Source organism: Syngnathus floridae, unplaced genomic scaffold, assembly GCF_059516105.1.
Source record: "Syngnathus floridae isolate MCC-2025c unplaced genomic scaffold, RoL_Sflo_1.0 HiC_scaffold_352, whole genome shotgun sequence".
Taxonomy (NCBI): Eukaryota; Metazoa; Chordata; class Actinopteri; order Syngnathiformes; family Syngnathidae; genus Syngnathus; species Syngnathus floridae.
This window is the reverse complement of record NW_028284299.1, coordinates 21,689-28,114: the sequence shown is the minus strand read 5'-3', so window position 1 is coordinate 28,114 and position 6,426 is coordinate 21,689. Positions and strand designations below refer to the sequence as shown.

Below are 6,426 nucleotides of genomic sequence, written 5' to 3'. Positions count from 1 at the left end.
TACCAGCCATTCATACCGTTTTCCTGTGATAATGTGTCCATGTACATGTCATTTTTTCTATAGTCATTCACTAAAAATTTTAGCTTAAACCCTAAATGTTATGCAAAAGACTTTTCCCGCTCCCTTACTCATACTTATCGTAATATTATTTTCCGAAGCCTTAATGGCTACAACTATCCGTCCTTTTCTCAATCTTGGAGAAATGGCTAGACACAGCGAGGCGGTCGTTCTTGTACGTGCTGAGCGCAACTTTACTGCGGAAGAAAATGGCCAAACTCGTTTTCGTACTGCCCTTCAGGTGCTAAGCGCAGTCAAAGGACCACTTCAGCGTACTGATCAGTTCGTTTTGCAAAACTTACACCTCAAATTCGGAGAGTATGAAAGGACCATCTGGGGTGACCTTGAACTGGAAGAAGGCAAAAACTACCTGCTGTTCCTGACGATGAATGAATTTGGAGAATGGAAACCTATGATGCTCTCTTATGCAGCATTTGAAGAAAACTATAAAGACGGAGAAAATCTCCTGGTCCCCATTGCTTTGGGAGCTGAAGTGCATGTTCTGCGCACTGGTGATGGCCGTCCGGCAGAACCACTTCAAGTGTATCGTACAGAGGATCTGCTTCGCCACCTTCGCAGCGTTGTTGATCATCGCGAAGCCTGGGACAAAGCCCGCGCTGCCACTCTCCATGATGTCAGTAGCTTCCCCACTAACGAAAGAGCTGCACCAGCACACTGTACCTATATTTCTTCAGCCCCCCTTGCCCGTTGGAATGGATTCCCAACTGCTCTTCCGGTGTATTATCATTCTGGCGGAGACTCCGGATGTCCTACAGCTATTGCTCGGATACAAGGGGCTATCGGGACTATGAATGGCAGCTATACCGGTATTAATCTGTCAGATGGAGGAACGCATACTTTTGTACCTTCCTGCACAGGAGGGGAGGGCGCAACAGATGGTGAGTTCACTTCCTATGTGAGTGCAAATTTAGGGAATCGAAGCTTGACCATTCAATTTGATGACCCTTGCGGTGAGATTGGAGATCTAATGGGCTGTAGTGGCGTCCTGGCTTTTGGAGGAATGTATTGGTCCAGTACTACTCATGTATGGGATGGAATGAACTGGCGAACGGCTCTCTGGGGATATGTTGTGGTCAATAATGGTACGGGAGCTTGCCAATGTGTAGGCGCAAGCACCGATTATGATGTGATGATTATTCACGAAATGACTCACTCTCTAGGTATCGGCCATATCTCAACTACGGATGGCGTAGCCAATATGAACCCTAGTTGTTGTAATGTTATTCAGTCTTTGGATATTCAATGCCTCGATTATACTTACCTCAGCCCGCTACCTGTTGAGCTCCTGTCTTTTGACGGCGCGCAGGTCGAGCAATCTATTCAACTAAGCTGGATGACCGAATGGGAAGATCAGAATGAGGCTTTTATCCTTGAGCGCAGCAGTAATGGCTTTGACTTTGAGCCGCTGGCAAAAATTGGAGGTGCCGGTAATGCCTACAGTACACAGTCTTACAATTATACAGATCGCGATCCACAAATTGGAACCAATTATTACCGTCTTTCACAAACAGATTTTGATGGTACAAATGAGGTATTAGAATACGTCGCAGTAGACTATTACAAAGGACAAAATGTCCAATTATCTCCTAATCCTTATCGTGGAGGACTTTTGAATCTGGATATTGCTCAAGAAAAAAGAGCAGATATGCATATTCAAATTTTTGATATAATGGGAAATTCCGTATTTTCGGAAAAATACAATCTGGATCGCGGTGCTAATCAGCTGTCACTGAATCTGGATCATTTGCCTGATGGCACTTATATTTTGCGTACAGGCCAAAATAATAGTCACAAAACATTGCGTTTTGTCAAAACAAATTGATGGGTTTTATTGCTCATCAATCTTCATCCCAACAACCGTGCGAGCCGGGGCTGGCTTAGTTCAGCTCCTGCTCCTGGGGTGTGAATACACAGGGCTCATTCTCCTTCATACCTCAAATCAACAATACACTAATTTCTGGATCAGCCACCACGCTTTTAACCTCCTCAAAAGGGCTGAGCATCAAATCCTGAGCAAAAAGCAGGCGCAGCTCAGATGGAAGGAAATCTAGTTTCATAAAAGCCTTGACATTGGCCAACTGCCCAGGACTTGGAGCCTCCTGCTGTAGCGATTGTGCCAGGCGAATGCAGATTGCAGACAACAAATCCCCACGTACTTGATGTGGACCACAGAGCTGCCTCAGCGGCTTCGCCACCTCCCGATCAAAATCTGTACTATTTAAAATCGCCGAAGGACCGGGTAAGCGCCCCATCCCCTGATCCAAAAACTCCATAAAGGCAGCTACCGTATCTGCATCCAGACAGGCATCGCCGATCATTTGTATCAATCCTCGTTGCTGATCCCAATTTGCTATTGAGGCAATAGCTTCGAAAAACTGTACCAGGGTGCGGGGACTGCTACGTTGGCCTTCGGCCACCTTGGGTTGAGAGAGCACGAAGGCGATGCCTCGCTCATCAATGCCGCGCTGCGCAGCCCAGTGGGCCCATTGAGGAGCGTCGAAGACCATCGTGACGTGCATCATGCGGGTCAACAGTGCCTCATCTAGAGGAGTGACGCTGTAATCGCCTTCATCCGGGTTGGCAGTAAGGAGGATGTGCCACTGTGGGGGAAGGCTCCAGCTGTTGAGTTCGTAGTGTTGCAGCAATTGCATGATGCCATTGAGGATGCGGCCATCCGCGCGATTGACATCATCAATGAGCAGGATGCCAGGGCCCGGCTGGTTGGGGACCCATTGTGGGGGAGCAAAGTGGGTTTGCTCTCCTTCAATTCGGGGCATGCCGAGCAGGTCGCCCATTTCTTCAAACTGAGCGGGGGCTAGGTAGGCCCAGGCATAGCCCTGTTCGCGAGCATAGGCTTCAACCAGCTCTGTTTTGCCCAGGCCGTGACGACCCCAGATACAGAGCGGTGTTTTTCGCCGCCCCAGCGCCTCTGCCTGGGTATTAACAGCGATGAGATGGTCGATGAGCTGGCGCAGCTCGCCGGCGTGAACAGCGGTACCGTAGGTTGATGCTTTCATATGAATAGCACAAATTAGGTTTATTTCTGTAAAAACTTATCTGAATTCATGAACTTACAGTTTGAACAAAAAATCCAACTCCATCCGAAAGATCATACATATCGATATGGACGCCTTCTACGCCTCCGTAGAGCAGCGCGAAGCTCCTGAACTAAAAGGAAAGCCAGTAGCGGTGGGAGGCTCTAGCAAAAGGGGTGTGGTGGCTTCGGCCAGTTATGAGGCTCGTCGCTATGGCGTTCGTTCAGCGATGCCTAGCATCACAGCGGCGAGGCTATGTCCGGGGCTGATTTTTGTGAAATCCAACTTTGAGTTGTACCGACAGATTTCCCATCAAATTCGCGATATCTTTCATGAGTATACTGATTTGGTAGAGCCTTTGTCATTGGATGAAGCCTATTTGGACGTTACAGAGAATAAAAAGAACATCCGTTCTGCAATCCGCATTGCACAGGAGATTCGTCAATTGATCTTTGAGCAAACACAATTGACGGCTTCGGCAGGGGTATCTTTCAATAAATTTCTGGCCAAAATTGCTTCGGATATCAACAAACCGAATGGCATAAAGGTTATTCTACCAGAAGAGGCTGAAGCCTTTATCGCTGAATTGCCCATCCAGAAATTTCACGGCATCGGAAAGGTGACTACAGAGAAGATGCAAAGGATGGGGATTTACAAAGGCGCTGATCTCAAAAAGATGAGCGAAATCGAACTGGTCAAACGCTTTGGAAAGGTGGGACGCCACTATTTTCGCATCGTTCGAGCCGATGATCAGCGAGCGGTGAATCCCAATCGAATTCGTAAATCCATCGGTGCGGAGCGGACCTTCTCAGAGGACCTCAGAAGATTAGAGGATATGCAAGAACGATTGCTTCCTATTGCAAAGCGCGTTTTTGAGTATATGAAGAAATCGGATAACTTTGGTCGGACACTAACGGTCAAAATCAAGATGGCCGATTTTCGGATCATTACCCGCTCCAAAACCTTTATGCGAGAGTTGAAAGACCGGGAGATTTTTCTCCAGCAAAGCATAGAACTGCTGGCAGAGAATTTCACTCCAGACATGCAGGTTCGCCTTCTGGGAGTAGCAGTCTCTAATTTGATGCATGATGTGAAAGGGGAGGGGGGAATCCAATTGGAATTAGATTTTGATCAATAGAGCATTTGAATTAACATCTAATCTTTACCAATTACCTCATGCAATAAGTAAGTAGGTTTCTACGCAGTGTCTCCTGCAAGGGATGCTGCGAAAATGATGAATTTTAAGTGATTGATTAAATTTATTAATCGCAACTTGATAAAATAGTAAATATGCCCAATAAACGTACCCTGGTAATCTTTGACATAGATGGAACCCTCTTATTTTCCAATTCAATTGACAGCCAATGCTTTGCAACAGCATATAAAGAGCGCTATGCACGCCCTTTTCCGTCCATCGACTGGCGTCAGTTTCCGCATGTGGTAGATACCACGATCTTTAATGTAGCCTTTGAGCAGCAGTTTGGTGAATTGCCGGAAGCTGCTGAAGTCTTGGCCTTTCAGGAAGCCTTCGTCAGCCTGATTCAAGCAGAGCGACAGCGGCAGCCGGAGGCTTTCCAGCCAGTGCCAGGAGCCCGGGAGGCCATCATTCGCCTACTGGCTGATGAGCGCTATTGCGTGGGCGTCGGAACCGGAGGCTGGCAGCGCCCGGCGATGGTGAAGTTGGGGCATGTCGGTATCCCAACAGAGGAGCTATGGATGAGTTTTGCAGATGGTCATACGACTCGCGAGCAAATTATCGAGACGGTGCTTCGCCGTGGCGAAGCCGCGCCCTTTGCTGTTGACCACACCGTTTATGTCGGCGATGCGGTTTGGGATGTCAAAACTACCCGCAACCTTCAGATGCCCTTTATTGGGCTACGCCGCAAGGGGGATCATGATTTATTGTTAAATATGGGGGCACAGGAAGTGATCAGCGATTATTTGGATTACGATGGTTTTTTGCAAAAGCTGGAGGAGGCGAAGCCACCAGTAGTGATGGAATAGAAAAAAAGCCTTTTACCAATGGGCAAAAGGCTATAGTCATAGGGATTATAATCTTAATCGGGAATCAATAATTTTCTAGTAATAAGACTCTGCATTATTGTTATTATTCCCTCTGAGGAAGTCATGAGTACCCCAGTAGAAAAAATGCTGACCACCATACCATCTGTTGTTGCACAGTACTTGTGGGGCAACGGCAGTAATAGAAGAATACTGGTTGCGGTTTCTACGGCGGATGGAAGGATTACTGTAAGGTGTCCAAACCGTTCTTCCTCTTTGGTTTTCATCAAAGTGGCAGAAATTGATAGGACCTACGCGTTGACTTGCAGGCACTTCAAATTTCTTGAGATACTCAAGTACTGCAGGATCATCCTCCTCTTTCTCAATTAAGCCCAAAGCAAGAATGATTTCTCTTTCAGCATTTAGGAATTCGAATTTTTCCTTGATAGCCTCATAGCGATCCGTTCCTTCCAAGTGGTCAAGTACCTCTTGTTGAGTATTGAAGGTAATCACTTCACCACGTTTGGTGACGATGTTGTAGGACTCAATCTCGAAAGCTTTCATAGCTTCTGATTGTTGGGGTTGAATCTGAGCTTCTTCCTTGTTGTTACAGGCGGTGAAAAGAAAGGCAAGAACTGCCATTGTACAGACCGCTTTAATAGATAGTTTTAGCATGATAAAATAATTTAAAGGTGAATAGAATTGTATTTATGATGTGCAAATTAGGAGGATTGACAGAGGTGGTCTATTACAGTTTGTGCAGTAATTTCTGGGAGAAATAAGGCCATTGAGGTCGAAATATGAGGGGGCTAGAGGCATACAGCCTTGATTCGGTAATTATGAGCTCATTATTTATTACATATTGCTCTTTTTTTTCTTAAAATAGGCCTCATATATTTGACATGACTCTGAAAAGTTGTATGTTTGCATTCCAAAATTGGAGAATCGGTCAAAAGTGCCCGAAAAAACATTTTCACCTCTCCATTGTTTGGTTATAAATAATGATCTGGTAGCTCAGTTGGTAGAGCATTTGACTTTTAATCAAAGGGTCCTGGGTTCGAGCCCCAGCCAGATCACAGAAGCCCTGACAGCGCAAGCTGCCAGGGCTTTTCTAATTGTGCGCCCGGCAGGGCGCAATCACTTTGGGGTTGAAGTCCCCTGTGCGCCCGGTAAGGGGAAGCACTAGCTAAACGGCAAGGTTAGTACCGCGAGGTATTGACTGAAGGAAGCCGAAGGCAAAACACTGACCTGACGAACAGGAATCGTATACTAGGCATTACCGTTGGGTAAGGAGGCAATTATCTCTAAAGCC

At 46.5% G+C, this 6,426-nt stretch overlaps 1 non-coding gene across 1 annotated transcript; it reads left to right on the top strand.

Annotated features, from left to right (window-relative positions):
- The first annotated feature begins 6,117 nt into the window (after positions 1 to 6,117).
- On the top strand, positions 6,118 to 6,190 carry trnak-uuu (transfer RNA lysine (anticodon UUU)). Its single transcript has one exon. It is a non-coding gene; the product is annotated as a tRNA-Lys (tRNA).
- Positions 6,191 to 6,426: the final 236 nt, after the last annotated feature.